General features: G+C 44.4%; 1 long non-coding RNA gene and 1 other non-coding gene across 4 annotated transcripts; both read right to left on the bottom strand.

Annotated features, from left to right (window-relative positions):
• Window positions 1-2,828: 2,828 nt before the first annotated feature.
• Window positions 2,829-21,925, bottom strand: LOC104681736. Of its 3 annotated transcripts, none has more exons than XR_004056404.1 (5): window positions 21,520-21,925; window positions 19,556-19,585; window positions 17,553-17,634; window positions 16,837-16,915; window positions 2,829-3,440 (listed from the first exon to the last, which is right to left on the bottom strand). It is a non-coding gene; the product is annotated as an uncharacterized LOC104681736 (long non-coding RNA). The 3 variants fall into 3 exon arrangements; XR_750607.2 differs by lacking the exon at window positions 2,829-3,440 and adding an exon at window positions 12,424-12,853; XR_004056405.1 differs by lacking the exon at window positions 2,829-3,440 and adding an exon at window positions 14,556-15,043.
• Window positions 16,984-17,184, bottom strand: LOC115896673. Its single transcript, XR_004056578.1, has one exon. It is a non-coding gene; the product is annotated as a small nucleolar RNA SNORA74 (small nucleolar RNA).
• Window positions 21,926-22,750: the final 825 nt, after the last annotated feature.

Genomic DNA, 22,750 nt, shown 5'->3' with positions numbered 1-22,750 from the left:
GGATCTCCTGACCTCGTGATCCACCCGCCTCGGCCTCCCAAAGTGGCCAGCTGGTTTTTAAAATCAGGAATTCTGTGCAGGAGGGTCGTTGAGGCGGAGGACGGCGAGCCTTTTCCCTCGGAAAGACCACCGCCGCCTTTTGGTGAATTTGACTGCACCCTTGGGACTGAGGTACTGGTTAGGTACCCAGGTTGGTGGGATTTGAGCTCTGGCCTTCAGAGGCTTAAGTAAATTGTTTGGAGACCTAATCTGGCTGCAACTCTCTCCCCAACCATCCTTGCAGAACTCCGCATCTGGAGAGTGGGGAATTTTCCGGCACAGTTAATGGTTATAATATGGAGTGCTTTCTATAGGGTGGGCAATGCAATAAGCAGTTTACACATAACCCTACAATAACCTTGAGAGGCGGCTACTAGGGGATACCATTTGGTAGATAACAAAACTGAGACATTAAAAGGTTATGTAATTTGAGGCACGGTAGATGGCGCCTGTAATCCCAGCACTTTGGGAGGCCGAGGCGGGTAGATCACTTGATTTCAGGAGTTCCAGACCAGCCTGGGCATCATGGCAAAACTCCGTCTCTACAATAATAATAATAATAATACAAAATTAGCTGGGCGTGGTGGTGCACACCTGTGGTCCCAGCTACTCACCTGGTACAGAGGATGGGGCTGAGGATAGTTTAAGCAGGAGGCGGAGGTTGCCGTGAGCCTAGGGCACTACTGCACTCCAGCCTGGGCTATAGAGTCAGACACTGTCTCAAAAAAAGAAAAAAGAAAAAAAAAAGGTTATGTAATTTAACAGAGGTGAAAAAGCTAGTCAGTGGAGTCTTGATGACTCAACAAGGCACTACCTGAAATGGCATAGCCATAAAAATGAAGTTACTTGGCCGTGCGGTGACTGATGCCTGTAATCCCAGCACTTTGGGAGCCCAAGGCGGGTGGATTACCTGAGGTCGGGAGTTCCAGACTAGCCTGACCAACATGGAGAAACCCCATCTCTGCTCGAAATACAAAAATTAACCGGGCTTGGTGGTGCGTGCCAGTAATCCCAGCTACTTGGGAGGCTGAAGCAGGAGAATCGCTTGAACCCGGGAGGCGGAGGTTGTGGTGAGCCAAGATCGTGCCATTGCACTCCAGCCTGGGCAACAAGAGTGAAACTCCGTTTCAAAAAAAAATGAAGTTACCATCTCAGGACAGGGTAAATTGTTTTATCTACAAAATAAGTAGTAAGCCACTGATTCACAATATTACTTTATCTCAATCTAATTTAGTCAGTGATACAAGAAATATTTCTTGAGTACCTACTGCGTCAATATATTAGGCTTCAGGCAAACAGCAGGAAAGGAGACAAAAGCACTGCCCTCATGGAGCTTACAGTTTATGCAGACTTTGAACCAATAAATACGTGTATATTTGAGATGAGTGAATAATCTGAGGGGATGGGAAGCTTTCGTGAGAAACTGAGGTTTGAGTTAATATCTGATGAGTAGGTGAAGGGAATAAAGCATCCCCAGGCAGAGGGATCAGAATGTGTGAAAACTCTGAGGTAGACTTTGGGAAACTGCAGATTTTTTTTTTTTTTTTTGTATTTTGTTTATTTTTGGAGACAGGGTTTTGCTCTGTTGCTCAGGCTAGAGTGCAGTGGTGTGACCATGGCTCACTGCAACCTCCACCTCCCCAGTTCAAGCAATCCTCCCACCTCAGCCTCCTGTGCATAGACATTAAAAAGGGCTGGAGATGTAGGAAAGTGCCATTTCCCTGGGGTTACAAATTCAAATGCAGAATCTAAGATAAACTGGGTAATACAAGTCCTATTTAATACTATCCAACACAAATTCAGTTGGGAACACATGAATTTTAAGGTAAGGATATGGATTTAAGGTACGGATATATGGGTCTTGAGCTCAGGGAAAGATTGTGGGTTAGTGACAAATTTACAAGTTAATGCTGTAAATGAAGTAACAGGAGTTCAAAAATAAACTTAAAGCCAGGCATGGTGGTTCACACCTATAATCCCAGCACTTTGGAAGGCTAAAGCGGGCGGATCGCTTGAGGCCAGAAAGTTCAAGACCATCCTAAGCAACATGGTGAAACCATGTCTCTACAAAACATACAAAAATTAGCTGGGCATGGTGGTACACGCACCTGTAGTCCCAGCTACTCTGGGGCGGGGGTAGACAGCGTCCGGGGTGGTTGATGTGGAAGGATCAATTGAGCTTGGGAGGGGGTGGCACTGCACTCCAGCTAGGCAACAGAGCGGGACCATGTTTAAAAAATAAAAGAGCGGCCGGGCGCGGTGGCTCACGCCTATAATCCCAGTTCTCAGGGAGGCAGAGGCGGGAGGATAGCTAAAGCCCAGGAGTTCGAGACCTGCCTGGGTAATACAGCGAGACCCCGTTCTCCACAAAAAGGAAAAAATAAAAGATAAAAAATAAAAAAAAAATAAAAGAGCGGCCAGGCACGGTGGCTCACACCTGTAATCGCAGCACTTTGGGAGGTGGATCATTTCAGGTCAGGAGTTTGAGACCAGCCTGGCTAACATGGTAAAACCCCGTCTCTACCAAAAATATGAAAAATTAGCTGGGTGTGGTGGTGCTCGCCTGTAATCCCAGCTACTTGGGAGGCTGAGGCAGGAGAATTGCTTGAACCTGGGAGGCGGAGGTTGCAGTGAGCCGAGATCACACCATTGCATTCCAGCCTGATCAACAGAGCAAGACTCTGTCTCAAAAAAAAAAAAAAAAAAAAAAAAAAAGTTAAGTGAATGCAGTGAAAAAAGAGGCCTGAGCACCAATCCTTGAGGAACTTTAATCAAGTATAGCACAGGACACTTAGTGGACAGAGGTAGGGGGAGAAAAGCAAATATATATATATGTGAGGGGAAGGCAGAGGAAGGAAAGCACAGAAATTGTGTTGCCTTGAAAACAACAACAAAAATACTTCTAGGACAAAGTGATCAACAGGGTCAAATGCTACAAAGAGGTCAAGATGAAGACCAATGACATCTACAAGATTTAGCAACATGGGTATCAGTGGTAACATTGAGAGTTGCTTCCACTAAAGCGTGAAATGTCAGACTGGAAGGGCTGAATATGGGAAGAAGGAAGACAAACTATTCAATACAGAAAATTTCAGCTATGGAGACTAGAGGAGAGAAAGCAGGATTAAGAGTTTTTTGTTTTACTACGTAAGGGACTTGACCACAACTAATTGGCAGTAAGGATATCTTAGGGAAGAAATTGTTGGAAATACAAGGAGATGGGATAATCCATAACAGAGGTTCCTGAAAGGATAGGGAAGCAAGATAATTTCCTTGCTTCCCTAGGAGGTATGGAGCAGACAGTGCTTAAATTTCATTAGATTGGTAGAAGGAAGACATGGGCATTATAGTCAAGTAACCTCAGTTTTCTCTGTGAGAAAGTCTTCTGTTGAGAGCTGGAGCTGCAAGAGGGAAATTTATATATTTATGTATTTATTTTTTATCATATATATAAATTTAGAGACAGGTTATATATTTAGAGATGGAGTCTTGCTCTGTCACCAGGATGGAGTGCAGTAGCTTGATTGTGGCTCACTGTAACCTCTAATTCTGGGGCTATAAGCTATCCTCCTTCCTCAGCCTCCCAAATACTGGTACTTACAGGCATGTGCCACCATGCCCAGGGAGGGAAAATGTTTAAATAGCCATTGTGAAAGTGGAACTGCAATCTTACATCTGTATGTTATGTTCTGTTTTTCAAGGTTTGAGCAAAGCTTACAAAATGTGATTCACATCTTTGAGGCCAATCATTTGAAAGGCTTGGAAAAGGAATTTGGTAGGATTCATCAAGGGCTGGGGCTTCCCTCAAGATATGATGCTGGCCAGGCATGGTGGCTCACACCTGTAATCCCGGCACTTTGGGAGGCCAAGGTGGGCAAATCACAAGGTCAGGAGTTCAAGACCAGCCTGGCCAACATGGTGAAACCCCGTCTCTACTAAAAATACAAAAAATTAGTTGGGCTTGGCCGGGCGTGGTGGCTCACGTCTGTAATCCCAGCACTTTGGGAGGCCGAGGCAGATGGATCACAAAGTCAGGAGATCGAGACCATCCTGGCTAACATGGTGAAACCCCATCTCTACTAAAAATACAAAAAACATTAGCCGGCCATGGTGGTGGGCACCTGTAGTCCCAGCTACTTGGGAGGCTGAGGCAGGAGAATGGCGTGAACCTGGGAGGTGGAGCTTGCAGTGAGCTGAGATCGCGCCACTGCACTCCAGCCTGGGTGACAGAGTGAGACTCCGTCTCAAAAAAAAAAAAAAAAAAAAAAAAAAAAAGATGATGTTTAAACCCACCATGTAGCTAGCTTTGGAAAGACAAAATTTTTTTGGAGGGGATCCCACTTTTCAGTGACTCTTGAGTCTTCCACTCAAAAGCTTATCTGCTTTCTACTCTGCAAGTCTGATTCCAACTGATCTTGTTCTCAACTCTTAGATGAAACAGCCTGTGGTCCTCTAGCAGACAGAAACATGACCGCCTATCAAATCTCAGTTCAGATACACAACTACCCATGTTTGCATAAGGTTCTAATGCCATCTGGTGATTGTGCAGAGAAAGTCAAACTTTTTCAACTGAGTAATTATTTAACTTATGATGATGTGGGAGATTCAAAAGAAATATAACAGGTGCTTAGGGGCTTATCAGCAAAAAGACACAAAAGAAACAAAAGTTTGGTTTTTGTTTGTTGGTTTGTTTGTTTTTTGAGACAGGGTCTCATTGTATTTCCCAGGCTGGAGTGCAATAGTGCCATCTTGGCTCACTGTAGCCTTGATCTCCTGGGCTCAAGTGTTCCTCGACCTCAGCCTCCAAGTACCTGGGACTACAGAAGCACATCACCAAACCCAACTAATTTTTTTTTTTTTTTTGGCATTTTTTGTAGAGACGGGGTTTCATTACGTTGCCTAGGCTGGTGTCGAACTCCTGGGCTTATGTAATCTGGCTGCCTTGGCCTCCCAAAGTACTGGGATTAGAGGTGTGAGCCACCATGCCCGGCCACCAAAATTAATGCAAGATTTCATTCATCAAATGCCTATTTCATAAAGGACATTCTACAATGATGGAAAAGACAAACCTCCAGCCCTTAGGATCTTGGTTTGATAGAGATTGACAAGGAGTTTGACCTCAAAGTGGGGCTGTTTCTGCGCTCAAAGTGGGCCTGTTTGTGAACAGGGATGGGTAAAAAGCTGTATTCACATTTGGGTGTGGGAGTGGGTGTGCCTAAGGAATGGTAAAGAATGGGGCCTTTCAAAGCAAGAACTGCTGGTGAGACTTTGAAAGGTCTAAGTGACAAGTTTGGTACAACTTAATGATGAAATTTTCTTTTTTTTTTTTTTTGAGACAGAGTTTCACTGTTGTTGCCCAGGCTAGTATACAATGGCGCGATCTCGGCTCACAGCAACCTCCACCCCCACACCCCCCCCCGGGTTCAAGTGATTCTCCTGCCTCTTCCGAGTAGCTGTGATTACAGGCACATGCCAACACGTCCAGCTAATTTTTGTACTTTTAGTAGAGATAGGGTTTCGCCACATTGGCCAGGCTGGTCTCGAACTCCTGACCTCAGGTGATCCACCCACCTTGGCCTCCCAAAGTGCTAGGATTACAGGCATGAGCCTCCTCGCCCGGCCCTGTGATGAAACTTTCAATGCCAGAATAGAGTATGGATTTGAGATGGTAATGAGGACCTTTTCCAATTTTGAGTAGAGGAAAAAGCAAGAAAAGATTGGGGGGCATATATTTTGACACCACAAAATCCATTAAAATGTATTAGGTGAATATGAGGAGTCCTGTCATCAATAACATTATTTTTCTTGAAATTTCTTTTGATGAGAAAATTAAGCTTGACAAAAGTAAAAGTCCTAAAAGATGACAAAATGAAATTCACACCTTTGAGGTCAACCATTTGATATTCAGCAGCTGACTAATATTTGAGAGACTATTTGTTACTATTGTGTACTAGGCACTTGCCAGTACACAATAGTAAACAAAATAAAAGGTCTCTGTTCTCATGGAGCTCAGGTGTCTAGTAGAATAGACCACTATTTACATGCTCTATTAAGCAGTTGATAACACATTTTAATTACCATTGAGGGTAATGTACCATTATTCCGTTTTTTTTTTTTTTTTTTTTTTTTGAGACAGAGTCTGGCTCTCTTGCCCAGGCTGGAGTATAGTGGCATGATCTTGCCTCACTGCAACCTCCGCCTCCCAGGTTCAAGCAGTTCTCCTGCCTCAGCCTCCCAAGTAACTGGGATTACAGGCCTGTTTCTTTTTAATGATTTCTCTTTGTTGAACTTCATATTGTTCATGTCTTGTTTTCCTGATCTCATTTAATTTTTTTTTTTTTTTTTTTTTTTTTTTTTTTGAGATGGAGTTTCGCTCTTATTGTCCAGGCTGGAGTGCAATGGCGCTCATTGCAACCTCCGCCTCCCATGTTCAAGTGATTCTCCTGCCTCAGCCTCCCTAGCCAGTAGCGGGGATCACTGACATGTGCCACCACACTAGGCTAATTTTGTTGTTTTTAGTAGAGATGGGGTTTCACCATGTTGGCCAGGCTGGTCTGGAATTCCTGATTTCAGGTGATCCGCCTGCCTCGGCTTCCTAGAGTGCTGGGATTACAAACGTGAGCCACCATGCCCAGCCCTCATTTAGTTCTCTATCTGGATTTCCCTTGTAGCTCACTGAGCTTCTTCAATAATATTATTTTTAATTGTCAGGCAGTCCATAAATTGCCACTTCTTTAGGGTTGCTGGTGATTTATTTTGCACCTTTCTGTGATTCCCTGATTGTTTATGATCCTTATGGTCATGCGTTAGTATCCACACATTTTAAGGGGACACTTATTCTGGTCTTCACGCCTGGCTTTAACTGAGAAAATCTTTCAGCAGTCAGCTCATCCAGACACTGGGCACACCATATGTGGTAGGCTAGCCTGCCACCTGGATGTGCAGCAGTGGGCCTGAAGCCTGAATGTGGGAGCCAGCCTGAAGTGTAGGTCCACAGGTGCTTGAACCTGACCTGGAGTTGCAGGTACCAGCCTGGAGTATGAGGCTGTGAGGGCCTGCCAGTCAGTGGGTTTTACTGAGGTGGGGCTGGAGTTTGCATACAAGGCAAATCCGGTTCTCACTTGCATCTTTTCTTATTTCTGTGCCATACGCAGGTACTATCTGCCACTTGGCTTCCTTAGTTCTTGTGAAGGTATTTTCTTGTATTGATTATTGTTCAAATTGGTGTTTCTGTGAGGTCCTAAGCACCAGACTGTTCTATTCTGCCACTTTACTGATGTCCTATCAAGTTTCCCGATTTAGATATACCTACAATAAGAAAAGCAACTACTATATTTCTCATGTGTTCTAAGAAGTTACTATACATATACAAAGCATTTTATGTACATATATATGTGTGTATGTATACATATATATTCTTCTGAATATGGCCACAAATTCTGTGCTGCTGTTCTCATGAAATGCAATTAATTTCCCCTCACCCTATATCTGGAAGGCCCTGTGACTGGCTTTACCCTACAGAATAATAGAATACAGAAACAAACTTTTGTTTTGGTTTTGGTGGGGTTTCTTTTTGAGACGGTCTTGCTCTGCTGCCCAGGCTAAAGTGCAGTCTTGACTTCCCAGGCTCCAGCAATCCTCCCATCTCAGCCTCCCAGTATTTGGGAGCATGCCCACCACCACGCTTGGCTAATGTTTTCTTTTTAAAAAATTTTGTACAGACAGGGTCTTGCCATGTTGCCCAGGCTGGTCTCAAACTCCTGGACTCACTCAATCCTCCTGCCTTTGCCTTCCTAAGTGCCAGAACTACAGGTATAAGCTACCATGCCCAGCCCAGAAATGAACTTTCAAGATCTGCTTTTATCCACTTAGAACCTTGTTGCCATACTGTGAGAATCTCAAGCCATATGAAAAGAGCAAAGCTGCTATAGTCAGCAGGCCCAGCTGAGCTTCCAGGTGAGAGATCATGTCACCCACAAGTAAAAGTGGAGCCTCCAGTTGGCTACACCCCAATCACTCCACAGAATTCCCTCCCCCTCCCCACAGACGGAGTCTTGCTCTGTTGGCCAGGTTGGAATGCAGTGGCAGGATCTTGGCTCACTGCAACCTCCGCCTCCCGGGTTCAAGGGATTCTCCTGCCTCAGCCTCCTGAGTAGTTGAGATTATGAAGTGCAGAGGCACAGCCACAGCTTACTGCAACCTTGAACTCCTGGGTCAAGAAATCTTCCTGCCTCAGCCTCCCAAGTAGCTGAGATTACAAGCCTGAGCTACCTTCTATTGTTTTTGTGTTTTATTCCTTCTTCACCCTTAATTTTGCAGAATACTATCATTGTATTTTTCCATATGAATGTTAGAATCATCTTGTCCAGTTACAAAAGCAAGTGTTTACAAAAGCAACTGTTGTAAACTGACAATTTCCATTCTATGCTAAGATTCCTTGGACATGGTATGACTTACTTTATTAGGCCTCTATTGTACAGTCATCATTCCAATGCCTTCTTCATACATAACTTAATTATTCTAAGCCTTATTTTCCTTTCAATTTCCTACTTATCCCCCTTGTTAAGCACAAATTTGTATTAAAACTGATTACTTGCTACCTCAATTAACTATTTTCAGGTGAAACAGCATTCCAAGTAATCTTACCTCATTTTAACGTTTTTTCCCTTTCATGTATTTCCTTTTCTTGCCTAATTGCCTTTGCTAGCCTTGAATAAAGCTTTCTCTTTTTAACTGATAGACTTCCAGGGTTTCTTCATTAAGCATTACTGTGGCTTTTGGAGTCAGATACATTTTGTAAGCTTGGGAGTGCCGAATGCCGACCATTTTAGCAAATGCTTCTTTTGAGACAGGATCTTTTCACCACGCTGGAGTGTAGTGGTACCATCATAGCTCATGGCAGCTTTGAATTCCTGGGCTCAAAGGATCCTCCTGCAACAGCCTCCCAAAGAGGTAGGATTACAGGCATGAGTCACCACGCCCAGACAGCAAATGTTTTAGCATGTAGGGAGATTATGTAATTTTTTAGACCAATTAACCGCAAATATTCTTGAAATAATCTAAGAATTACTTTGTGTTGTATTATCATGTAATGATTTTACAATGTGCCTATTCAAGTGTTTTGAGAGTTTTGCTGTTACCCAGGCTGGAGTGCAGTGCTACAATCTCCATTTCTGCTCACTGCAACCTCGGCCTTCTTGGTTCAAGCTGGGATTACAGGCTTGCACCACCATGCCCAGCCCCAAATCTTATTATGTTCCCAATTTAGCAGGCATATACATATATAAAGGGAATCCAACTTCATCTCCGTCTTCTAAAAATTTAAGTAAACCCTTGAGGAATTAATTTTTAAATGTCATAGTGCCAGGGGTGATGGCTCACGTCTGTAATCCCAGCATTTTGGGAGGCTGAGGCAGGCAGATCACTTGAGGTCAGAATTTCAAGTTCAGCCTGGCCAACACAGTGAAGCTGGTCTCTATTAAAAATATAAAAATTAGCCAGGTGTGGTGGTGCAGCCCTATAATCCCAGCTAGTCAGGAGGCTGAGGTAGGAGAATCACTTGCACCTGGGAAGCGGAGGTTGCAGTGAGACAAGATCTTGCCACTGCACTACAGCCCAGGTGACAGAGCGAGATTCTGTCTCAAATAAAAACAACCCATGGTTTCTTCAAGACACAATAGGGCAAGCATTGAAGAATTTTAATAAAAAGTGATAAATCATATCATAGGGCAAGACTAGGGATTAGAATGTGGCATTCATTAAGGCTTTCCAGAGGAATATTTTTTAAAAATCTAAAAGACTATATGTTTTGTTCCATTAGGACAAACAGAACCCACTGCAAGAGTAGCCCAGATGTTGACCGTCTCAAACAAGGTATTTGGCATTTGGAATTGGTGTAAGAATCTGTAAGTAAGGCATTTGAGTAGTCCCTTCAAGATGTTAGATTGAACAAGGTTGATGATTGAAGAAGCAGAAATTTACAAGACTTAATACATGAAAGCTCCTAAACCAAACACTACTTTTGGAGCCAGGTTCATTCAACACCACACAAGTTCCTGTGTGACTGTGACTCTGGGCAAGTAACATGTACCTTGTAGGGCTGTTAAAAGAAGAGATGTGTTAAATGTATTTAACATGGTCAACATGTAGTAAATGGTATTGATATTCTATGGCACCACGTGTCCCAAAGTATACCCTAATGACAAAAATCATAGATTTAAATATTTTATTTTTTATAGAACCCCAGAATAATAAATATGTTATAATTATACACTTCAATCTGGTTGTAAGTTATATCCTGGCAGCTACTTACCAATATGCCTGCTTGTAAGAGAGGTTCTGCAAGTCAATTTACACACAAAGATGTTTCACAAATTTTCTCAAATATAAAGATATTTACAGATTACTGAAATAATAACAAAAGCCCGCACATGTGTTTTAGTTAACAGATGTCTGAAATCTAAATAGCAAGTCTCTGCAAATCCATTATTAATTTTTTTTGATACAGTCTCCGTCTGTTGCCCAGGCTGGAGTGCAGTTGCGCGATCTCAGCTCACTGCAACTTCTGCCTTCCAAGTTCAAGTGATTCTCGTGCCTCAGCCACCCAAGTGGTTGGGATTACAGGCATGCACTACCACACCCAGCTAATTTTTAATTTTTTTCTTTTGTAGAGACAGGGTTTCACCATGTTGGCCATGCTGGTCCTGCCCTGGCCTCAAGTGATCTAGCCTCCTTGGCCTCTCAGTGTTGAGATTATAGGCAACCGCGCCCGGCCAAATCCATTATCATCACTTAATGTTTAAAGGCTACATTTAGTTTCCTATATATTGTTAGGGTCTACTAGTAAATGATTTGGTAACCTGACACCTTTGTATTCATGTCCAAAAAAATTATTTTACAAGAACAAAAATGGTACTCTTAGCCTCTCTCACTGGAGTATTACTGAAAAGCATGATATTCTTACTCTGTTTTGGGTACATTATGACAGAGAGGTTATTATTACCAACTGTCAGTAGAATTGAGGCTTCTTGACTAAAGGGGATTGAGGTAAACCTTTGGAAGCTCGTGAACACATTTCAAGACACAACATGGCACCTGTGTCTAGCTCTATGGTACAACATGGTACTATGACACACAGAATGGGTGGCCAGATGGGGAAGGCAGCTTCTCTGCAACTGAGCTGAGATCTCAAAATAGACAATGCCAAGATGGAACCAGAAGGGAAAAACAGCATGTGTAGAAGGGTAGTGACAAAAGGCTAATTAAGGTCTGAAAGAAACCAGGGTGGCCAACAAGGGAATCTAAGGATGATAAAGATAAGAGGCTAAGAGAGATAAGGCTAGACTGCATAAGGCTTGACAGACCATAGCAAGATAAGCAAGAACTGTGTCCTGTTAACCATTTATCCCTAACATCTAGCATAGAATTCAGTTAATAAAAGCCATAAACCCTTTAAAAAGGGTGTGAGTCTTCTGGCAAGATAAGTAATTAGCATAGATCATTGTCACTCACTGCAACTCAGCCTTGGAGGGAGTACACAAATCAGGAGGTCAAGTGCCTGGAAAACTAAATGATAGATCATGGTTGGGGTAAGAAATGGAAGCCCAGTGTAGAAAAGGATAGAATGCCATGGGGTTAGAGGTAGCAGAGGCTGGGACAGAACTTGTCTGTTCTGCCTCCTTTCACCCTTCCTGTTCTTTGCCTTATATCCAACCCATCACTTGCTGGGGTAGCCAGCCTATTTGAACAGGTTTAGACAACCCTAGAGTTCTCTCCAAGAGAATTAATACTGAGAAAGAGAAGTTCTACCATTGTCACTCTGGTGAAGCACAGATTCTAACTCAGAGGCTCTTTGCCTTGAGGGGGATCTTTCCTCTCCTTCAACTCATCAGAACCCTTAGTTCTGGGCTTGGCTTCTCCCTTTTAGCAGCTAATAATGAAATCCCTATCCCCACGGCCGGGCGCGGCGGCTCATGCCTGTAATCCCAGCACTTTGGGAGGCCAAGGCAGGCGGATTATGAGGTCAGGAGATTGAGACCATCCTGGCTAACACAGTGAAACCCCGTCTCTACTAAAGAATACAAAAAAAAAGGCCGGGCGCGGTGGCTCAAGCCTGTAATCCCAGCACTTTGGGAGGCCGAGACGGGCGGATCACGAGGTCAGGAGATCGAGACCATCCTGGTTAACACGGTGAAACCCCGTCTCTACTAAAAAAATACAAAAAAACTAGCCGGGCGAGGTGGCGGGCGCCTGTAGTCCCGGCTACTCGGGAGGCTGAGGCAGGAGAATGGCGTAAAACCGGGAGGCGGAGCTTGCAGTGAGCTGAGATCCGGCCACTGCACTCCAGCCTGGGCGACAGAGTGAGACTCCGTCTCAAAAAAAAAAAAAAAAAAAGGAAATCCTCATCCTCTACTATAAGCTTATGGGGTGAAAATCAGCCACGTAAGGACTACAGCATCCACTCTCAAAGACAACAGGCTCAACCACTAATCTCTACATGACAGAATAAACTAAGACCACAGAATGAAAATGGAATGTTTAAAGAATTTAGGAGGCAGTTGGGCCCAGTGGCTTGCGCCTGTAATCCCAGCTACGCGGGAGGCTGAGGCAGGAGAATCACTTGAAGCCGGGAGGCGGAGGTTGCAGTGAGCTGAGATTGAGCCATTGCACTCCAGCCTGGACGACAGAGATTCCATCTCAAATAAAAACAAACAAAAAAAAACAAAACAACACTGTCAAGGTCATCAAAAACAAGTCTAAGAAGCTGTCATGGCCAACAGGAGCCTAAGTGTAATGTGGTATCTTCAATGGGATCCTGGAACAGACAAAACATATTACATAAAAACTAATGAAATCTGAACAAAGTATGGACTTTAGTTAATACTAATGTATCAATATTAGCCCATTTAATTGTGACAACCATAATATACCAATGTAAGATGTTATTAGGGGAAACTGTGTATGGTATATATGGGAACTTTTCGTACCATCTTCCCAACGTTTCTATAAATCTAAAAGTATTGTGAAATAAAATAAAATTTAAAGTCCTTTTTACTGTGCTTTCCCAATGAGTATATCACCCTTAAGAAGCAGCACAGAACATTCTTACACCCTAAAGGGCCTTTACTGGAGGGAAAGAAAGGCCAAATAAGTAGCAGGGACTCCTCTGAACAAGCCCTAGGCTACTAAACTGACAAATTTATGACTCAGCAAGTTGGCTCATTATAAGTGTTCCTAAATAGCATTGAGGATAAAGATGTTGCTAAGCAGAGATTTTTAAGTTATTACAGTTAATTTGTTAATTCAGTGAAATTGTTTTTCAAGAGTATATTGACAGGTCCATTAACTGGAGCTGTTCACAAAGCCCTAATTAAGAAACAACATTCACAGGAGTCATTGTCACTCTTTTTAAGTTCTTCATTAGTAGCTCTTAGCATGGTGTTTTCCTTTGTGTGAATTCCTAGGCACTTAGCCATCTCTTTGTGTCCCTTTGGGACTTGCAGAATTTATCCCTCTGGGTTTTGCTTTACTGGTTGAAATTTGAGTGAGACATGATCTAAAATTTCAACATAAAATCCCACTGACTAGTTTGTTTCAACCCGGCAAGTGAAATCATGGACAGGTGCCAGGAATAGTGTTTATTAGTTGTGGTTCCTTCATTTTTTTTAAATTCAAGGTTGGTGGGGATGTTTGAAAACCCTCATTTTTAGTTTTTCCTCTTAATATGGTACAGGCCTAAGACCTGAAACTTGGCCTAAGCAATGAAAAGAGGCACTTGTATTTACTGCTACCTATGGCAGCTGGCAGCCTGGGTATTTACAGACCAGTAACCCTGCCAGTCTCATTCCAGTTTCCATTGCAGCACAGGAAAAGATTAACAGAAAAAAACTACTTCGGCTTGGTGTGGTAGCTCACACCTGTAATCCCAGCACTTTGGGAGGCTGAGGCGGGTGGGTCACCTGAGGTAAGGAGTTTGAGACCAGCCTGGCCGACGTGGCGTGGCAAAACCCCATCTCTACTAAAAATATAAAAAAACATTTAGTCAGGTGTGGTGGCATGCAACTATAGTCCCAGCTACTTGGGTGGCTGAGGCCGGAGAGTTGCTTGAACCCAGGAGGAGGAGGTTGCAGTGAGCTGAGATCGTGCCACCGCACTTCAGCCTGGGCAACAGAACAAGGCATCATCTCAAAAAAAAAAGAAAAAGAAAAAAAAAAAGAAAAGAGAAAAAAACCTACTTCGAGGCCAGGCACAGTGACACCTGTAATCTTAGCTACTCAGGAGACTGAGTCGGGGGATCACGTGAGCCCAGAAAGTTGAGGCTGCAGTGAGCTGTGATCACGCCACTGCACACCAGCCTGAGTGAGACCCTATCTCTAAAAAAAATAAGTAACTACTTTGAAGCCAGGCATGGTAGCATGTGCCTATAGTCCCAGCTACTTGGGAGGCTGAGGCAGGAGGTTTGCTTGGCCCAGGAAGTCGAGGGTGCAGTGAGCTGTGATTGTGCCACTGCACACCAGGCTGGATGACACAATTGAGACCCTGTATCAAAAAAGATTTTAAAAACTACTCTGAAATGTTTTACTAATCTTCTTAGACTCACCAGGAAATAAATTTCTTTGCTTAGAAAAAAAAAAAAAAAAGAGGGATATGTAGGTGAATAATTAACTTTATTTATCAAGTAGGAAATCCCATCAAATTATTTAAATGCACATGACTACACCATTGATGCCTTTTGGGATATTGAATACAGGAACAGAAATGCCAATGAATTATCTCTTTTCAAGTAGCAACATAGGAACCTCTGTCTGCTCATGGATAGCCCTACTGTAGTCAGGAAGACAACCTATATGCTTAGAACTTGAGGACTCAGATTTAAAATACTGTAACTGTTCATAACACAAAAATTTCCTCTTTCCTTAGGAGCCATTTTGGTTTTACCAACTTGGACTGAGATTGTGGCTGAATTTGAGAAGTGCAGACTGCTATTCTTTCTTAAGACTTCTCCCTTTGGAGCACATTAAAAGTGGAGAAAACTGGTATAAGTAACCCATGCAAAAAAACACAAATCCCAAACACACAAAAAACAGACTATTTTTACTACTGGTTAATTTCTTGCAGTCACCTTAGTGCCCTAAAAGATGAAGAGTATAGGCCGGGCGCGGTGGCTCAAGCCTGTAATCCCAGCACTTTGGGAGGCCGAGACGGGCGGATCACGAGGTCAGCAGATCGAGACCATCCTGGCTAACACGGTGAAACCCCGTCTCTACTAAAAAATACAAAAAACTAGCCGGGCGAGGTGGCGGGCGCCTGTAGTCCCAGCTACTCGGGAGGCTGAGGCAGGAGAATGGCGTAAACCCGGGAGGCGGAGCTTGCAGTGAGCTGAGATCCAGCCACTGCACTCCAGCCTGGGCGACAGAGCGAGACTCCGTCTCAAAAAAAAAAAAAAAAAAAAAAAAAAAAAAAAAAAAAAAAAAAAAAAAGATGAAGAGCATAACATTCTAAGGCAAAGCTATCGATAACGTTAAATTTTTCAGGGAGACATGTTGCTACTGGCTCTGAACCTGTCACTAATGAGCTGTTCGACTTTCAAGGCCTGAATTTCATTCTCTAGGACAGAGGTTGGCAAACCATAGCCCGAGGGCCAATTCCAGCCTGTTTTGTATGGCTCTCAAAATAAGAATGGTCTTTAAATTTGTAAATCATTGAAAAACGTTTTGACACTGAAAATTTTATGAAATTCCAATTCAATGTCCATAAACAATGTTCTATTAGAACTATAGACTTGCTACTGTCTAAGGCTGTGTTTGCACTAGAGCTGCAAACATAGTTGCAAAAACCACATGGCTGAACAAACATACTATTATCTGGCCCTTTACAGCAAGTTTGCTGATCCCTGCTTTTGAACAGCAGTGCATAATAAACTTTCTGAATTGGTGGACATGTTCTCTGAGTTTTCCAGTAGGGTAGTCAGCAGCTAAACAGATTCTGAGATTACGAAATTGATTAATTTTTATCAACTTACACAGCCACATGTAGCATATAGCTACTGCACAGCAGAGCTCTAGAAAATAAGGGTTGGACTTTAGATTCTAAGAATTCTCTAAAATTCTGATACTTGGCCAGGCGCGGTGGCTCATGCCTGTACTCCCAGTACTTTAGGAGGCCAAGGCAGGTGGATCACAAGGTCAGGAGTTCAAGACCAGCCTGATCAACATGGTGAAACCCCATCCCCACTAAAAATACAAAAATTAGCTGGGCGTGGTGGTGCGTGCCTATAAGCCCAGCTACTCAGGAGGCCGAGGCAGGAGAATCGATTGAACCCAGGAGGTAGAGGTTGCAGTAAGCTGAGATCGCACCATTGCACTCCAGCCTGGGTGACAGAGTGAGACTCTGTCTCAAAAAACAAACAAAAAAAACCTGTAATCCCAGCATTTTGGGAGGCCGAGGCAGGCAAATCACAAGGTCAGGAGTTTGAGATCATCCTGGCCAATATGGTGAAACCCCCATCTCTACTTAAAATAAAAAAATTAGCCTGGCGTGGTGGCAGGTGCCTGTAGTCCTAGCTACTTGGGAGACTGAGGCAGAAGAATCGCTTGAACCTGGGAGGCGGAGGTTGCAGTGAGCCGAGATCAAGCCACTGCACTCCAGCCTGGGAAACAGAGCAAGACTCCGTCTCAAAAAAAAGAAAAAAAAATTCTGATACTCTACATAATTTTTCAAATCATAATTTTAAGTACCCTACCCCTGTCTGAGCTGCAGTAATTTAATTGGAACCTACATGACAAGAAGACTACATACATTACTTATCTTGGTGTCACACAGGCCTGTCAGACATCTGGGGTCATGATGGAGGTAGATGATATTCAGGTGAAGGTATCTAGGATTCAAAGAGGTAAAGAATGACAGGCTGTCCCTAAGACAGAGTCCTTTTTCTAACAGAAAAAAATTGTTTGCACCCAGACTAGGACCAACTCCACAGGAGGAGTCATTCCACTCTCAGAGGTGCAAAACACTGCCCAAAGGTACTCAGCTACAACACCAAAACAGTGCTTGGAGCCAAACCTCAATAAAGACAGTGCTTGCTCTTCCAAGAGTGTAACACCATCACAGGCACCACACAAGCCTGGATAGCTGACAACCGCTGGATGATTCCTGAAACAGCTTTCTCATTGTTTCAGATACCTAGGCACTCCAGGTGGAAGACCTATCAGTCGAATGTTGGCTGCAAAACAGGCATGGAAGCACTGATTGCAGACCCTGTTGTCAAACTCTTTAACAGGAATCCCCTTCCATGTTTTCAGTTGTTTTATCCAACATTCAGGGAGTTCCTGCCATGTGCCAAGCACTGTGATTGGGATCTAGCAGTGAATAAAACAAGATATACTGTCCTTTCCTTCATGGATGTTACAAATATAGGTTAATTTACCTCTCAGTTGTTTCCTGATAGATACCAACTAGCCAACAGGCCTGGCACAGAGGAGGTAGTCAATGTTGGAATGAACAGGGATATTTACCTGAAAACCACACATGCAGACTGTCACCTGCCACTATTTCCTCTCTTCAGATGGGTGAAGGATGCTCTACTTCCAAGTCATCCTAAAAAGGAAGACAAGCAAATTTAGTGATCTAGTACACAGAATGGTGAATAAATAGCAATACATTGTGTATATATATATTTTTTGAGATAGGGTCTCACTCTGTCCAGGCTGGAGTGCAGTGGCGTGACCATGGTTCACTGTAGTTTCAATCTCCTGGGTCAAGTGATCCTCCCAGCTTAGCCTCCCAAGCAGCTGGGACTACAGGTGCATGCCAACACACCCACCTAATTTATTTTTTGTTTTTTACATTCCCAATGAATTTGAATGTTTGGCACCCCAGTCTAAAACAACAGCTCCTAAGTACCCTTATCTGGAGAGATGGAAACAGAATGCTGCTTGCCATTTATGATTTACCCTCATTTCTACAGCCTCAGGAATTATTTTATTTACCATTATTTGCCTTTTCCCTGCCTAGAGTACTATAAAGCTAACCATCCCCCAACCCTACAGATATCACTAGCCTTAAGACCCCATATGTAAAAGGCTATTCACAGTTGAGGCATTCACACAAAGCACTCATATTTAGTTGAGAGAATCCTATTAAGGGAATGCCAACTGATCTAACAAAACAAGCTTTGATAAACAACTCCCCTGCCCCCCAACATCCTCCCCAGTTCCTCCTGTGGAAACTAGGATGTCACTTTTCACAGCAACTGAGGGTCATCTTTTCTCAAAAGAACCTCTTCTCAAAAAATTAGCATTCCAGGCCAGGCATAGTGCAGTGGCTCATGCCTGTAACCCCAGCACTTTGGGAGGCAGGAGGATCACTTGAGCCCAGGAGTTCGAGACCAGCCTGGACAACATGGTGAAATCCCGTCTCTACTAAAGCCTGGGCAACATAATGAGACTTTGTCTCCACAACTTAAAAAAACAAACAAACAAAAAATTAGCTGGTTGTGGTGGCACACACCTATCATCCCAACCACTTGGGAAAAAGCATTCCACAACAAAATTACTACAAAGGGAACTCAATAATGGGGCAACAATTATAAAAGGAACTCACTTTAATGGGGCAACAACTATTCATTTCTGAAAATCAGTAAGCCACTAAAGCGAATATACTGTCAGCCCAAAGGAGAAATTAGTGTGGTTGTAGTTGTTCAGTTCCCAGAGCCCCCTCAATCGATATTTTAATATTTTATTAAAGAGCTAGAGAATGTCCATAATTTTAAAGTGAATTCCCATCAATGTTTCCCTAATAGGGAATCCCATAGATAACTATGGTTGTAAAATCCTCTACAAAGGGAATCATGACTAGCTTTTATGGTGGGTAGTGGGAGCTATGCACTTTAATTTCAGTGAAATTAGCAAAAATCCCATTGTATCTGGCCCCCTTTGAGCACTTGGTAGGCACTAAAAATAAAGGTGTGACTTTTCCATCTATTTTACCAACCCCCTCTTCCCATTAGCTTTGTTTTGTTTCCAAGGTATGATTCAAGTAAACTTCTTGCTACCCAAACCTGTTGGACCAGAACTATTCAGGAAGGTCTGGATTTATTCTCTCTGCAAAAAGTCATGCTCTCACAGATTAAACCTTAATGCAAGCTTTTCCAACCCGCAGCCCAACACAAATTGGTAAACTTTCTTAACACATTATGAGGGTGGTTTTTTTTTTTTTGCAATTTTTTTAAATTTAGCTATCAGTTATCGTTAGTGTTACTATATTTTATGTGTGACCTAAGACAATTCTTATCCTTCCAATGTGGCCCAGGGAAGCCAAAAAACACCCCTGCATTAATGGATAAGCAACTATGCTGGCATCCTGGGGTAGTCAACACAGAGTTGGCACGAACCAGGGCCAGAATGCCAACCAGCTATTGGCTGCTGTTCTCCCAGCAGTGTAACACTTGCCTAGGTACAAGACAACCTAGGCAGCTGCCTACAGCTGGAGCCAAGAGAGCTGAAGGGGTTGCACTCACCTGCAGTTGCATCTGCCACAGCTGGCCTCTCTGCAATGAAACAACTCCAGGTTAGTCAGCCAACAGTGAACATGTGTGCAGCTCAGAGTCCTTGCCCTCGAAACATGGTATCTTAGGCCTGAGCCACAGAAACAACAGCAGACGATAAAACCAATAGCTTATCCTTGTTTAGCTTTGTTTTCACCTCTTGTTACTTATACACGATGGCAGTTCAACAGTAGCAAAAGAGTCCATTAAACAAGTATCAGGGAGCCTGGCTCTATTGCCTAACCAGTGTCTAGCCAAATGACACTGGGCGAGTAACCTCTCTATACCTCAGTCTCCTCACTTGTAGAATGGAGTTATTATATTACAGGGTCTTTCTCTGTCACCCAGGCTGGAGTGCAATGGCACAATCATGGCTCACTGCAGCCTCCGCTTCCTGGGCTCAAGTGATTCTCCCACCTCAGCCTCCTGAGGTGAGTAGCTGGGACTACAGGCGCGAGTACACCAAGCCGAATGGGGATATAACTAATAGTACTCTGTACATAGGGTGGTTGGGAGGCTTAAGTGATATAAGCTAACCCCCAGGATAATGTCTGGTATAGTGTGGGCACTCTGTAAACACCTGAGGAGCTACATTCCAAAAAAGGCTCAGATGGTGAATATGAGTGAGTAAAAAGGGAAAAGTTATCCAGTGAGAGAAATGGGCAGTGAACAGTGGGAAAACTAGATAGTCCAATACAGGACTTCCTGAAAGACAATAAAAACAGCACTTAGAAAAATAACTGCAGTATTGGATGTGAGAGGAATTGGAGGCAGTAGTCATGCCAAGACCTCAACTACTGATTAAAAGCAATAACCAAAACGTTAGGCCGGGCGCGGTGGCTCACACCTGTAATCCCAGCACTTTGCGGGGCCGAGGTGGGCGGATCACGAGGTCAAGAGATAGAGACCATCCTGGCTAACACGGTGAAACCCCGTCTCTACTAAAAATACAAGAAATTAGCCAGGCGTGGTGGCGGGCGCCTGTAGTCCCAGCTACTCGGGAGCCTGAGGCGGGAGAATGTCGTGAACCCGGGAGGCGGAGCTTGCAGTGAGATCTTGCCACTGCACTCCAGCCTGGGTGACCGAGCGACACTTTCGTCTCAAAAAAAATAAATAACCAAAATGTTTGCACAAATGATAATAAATATTTCTACATAGTCACTATTTTTTTTTTTAGACGGAGTCTTGCTCTGTTACCAGGCTGAAGTGCAGCCTGCAGTGAGCCTATCTCGGCTCACTGCAACCTCCGCCTCCCGTGTTCAAGCGATTCTCCTGCCTCAGCCTACCGACTTGAGGCGTGCGCCACCACGCCCAGCTAAGTTTTGTATTTTTAGTAGAGACGGGGTTTCACCATGTTGGCCAGGACGGTCTTCATCTCTTGACCTCGTGATCCGCCCGCCTCGGCCTCCCAAAGTGCTGAGATTACAGGCGTGAGCCACCGCGCCCGGCCTCACAGTCACCATTATAATTTATGTAAGGCTAAGATCATACCTTTTTCCAGCCATCCCCAAATTTCACTCCTAACTTCCTCCAAATAATTTAGAGGAACAGGAAAATGAGTAGAGAGGGTTCATTGTTCGCTGGGTCTAAAAACAGATCTAAAAATAGCGTGCCACTTTCAAGGCTCAGGTTAAAGGAGCTGACTCAGTTCCACCGGACATTTGTTCCTCACAAACCTTCCAAAGTCCCTGCCCCTGGCACTGGGAGATCGAGGCTGTCAGAGTCAGGCTGTAGGGGACTCCCTAGGGAGAAGAGGGACGGTAGAAAAACAGGGGACGACTCCGGGGCCCAGGTCTCTTTCCGATGCCCTCCAAGTTCGGGGTCACGAGGGGACGAACCCCAATTTCATCTCGTGCCCCGGCAGAAGCCACCCTACACTGCTTCTTTCCCCAGGCTGGGAAACCTCCAAGGACTCTCCCCTCGGGGTCCTTACTCACGCGCACGTGTTCGGAGCTCCGCAGGGCGCAGCAGCACTGGTAGAGGCCGGAGGGGAAAGGGCAGCCGGGAGCCGAGGGGAGCCCCGCCCCGGGGCGGCTATGGGCGTGGCTTCGGCGGGCGGGGCCCTTGACCCCGCCTAGGAAAGGCCGGGCTTAAAAAAAAAAAATGCGAGTGCGGTGGCAGAGGTGAACCTGCTTCTTACAGGAGAGAAGGGCTGGGGTCTGAGCAATGGCTGCGTTTGTTGGACTCCCATCCCATCTCTTAAGGGTAGAAGGGGCGCATAGTTCGCAGCTGCTCAGGAGAGAATCTGTGTGTCCTAGTGGAGCCAGGCTTCCTGCCTGCCCCACACTAAGCGCCCCCGGAACGCTGGTTCCCCTCACGAGCGTGGCGCCTTTCCGTTGCTGCAGGCCCAGCCCACGCTTTTGCGCTTCCCACGCATATCCTTTTTCTGACTTTCTGCGGCAACGCTGTCATTCGGCTAATGGATCGCCCACCCACGCAGGTCACCTTGGTCCACGGTCTTCGGGATCTTTCTAGGAGGTTTTCGAATAGATTAAGCCAGTCACTCCTACTGCTTACCTCTGCAGTACCGGCATCCCTAGTGCCCTGCAGTGGGATTTTTCGCTGAGCTGCAGTAACTGAAGAACACTGGCTTTCTCTGCTAGACTTGTCCTCCACCATGGCCCAGGCAGGCAGAGTCCTTGGTCAGGACAGACTGCCTGCAAGGCTACCAGGATTTCTTTGGAACACTAAAACTTCCCTCTCCCACTGGCTAGAGTCCATATGATTCCGCTGGGGTCCAGAGTGGAAAGGCCTACAAACAGTAATTCCTAACTCCATGCTCTAATTCCCTCAAATTCCTTTCCGATACCCGCCCCTCAACAACAACAACCTATCCTGTGGGTTTTGCTGATCTCTTGCACCGGCACCATTGCCAGATGAACCCCTGGCAACCAAGCCACTGCCCTTGGCATCTGCCAACATGTTTCATTGTCTATTTCCTCAGCTCTTTCATAAAGAAAAAGGTATGCTTCTTGTGCACCCTAACTCTTGCAGACCTCTCCTAAGAAAGCCCAGAGCCCCAGTTTGATTCCAGCAAGAGACCCTAGGCTGTAGGGCCAAAGAGCCACTGGAGGGGAAGTGGCGAGCTCAAATCCTCCCCAGTTTTGATGGAGTTGGACACAGGCTCTGGTTGGGAAAAGGCTTCCATAAATACAGTAATTTAAAAAG

Source organism: Rhinopithecus roxellana, chromosome 3, assembly GCF_007565055.1.
Source record: "Rhinopithecus roxellana isolate Shanxi Qingling chromosome 3, ASM756505v1, whole genome shotgun sequence".
NCBI classification, from domain to species: Eukaryota; Metazoa; Chordata; class Mammalia; order Primates; family Cercopithecidae; genus Rhinopithecus; species Rhinopithecus roxellana.
This window is presented reverse-complemented; position numbering and strand designations above follow the sequence as displayed.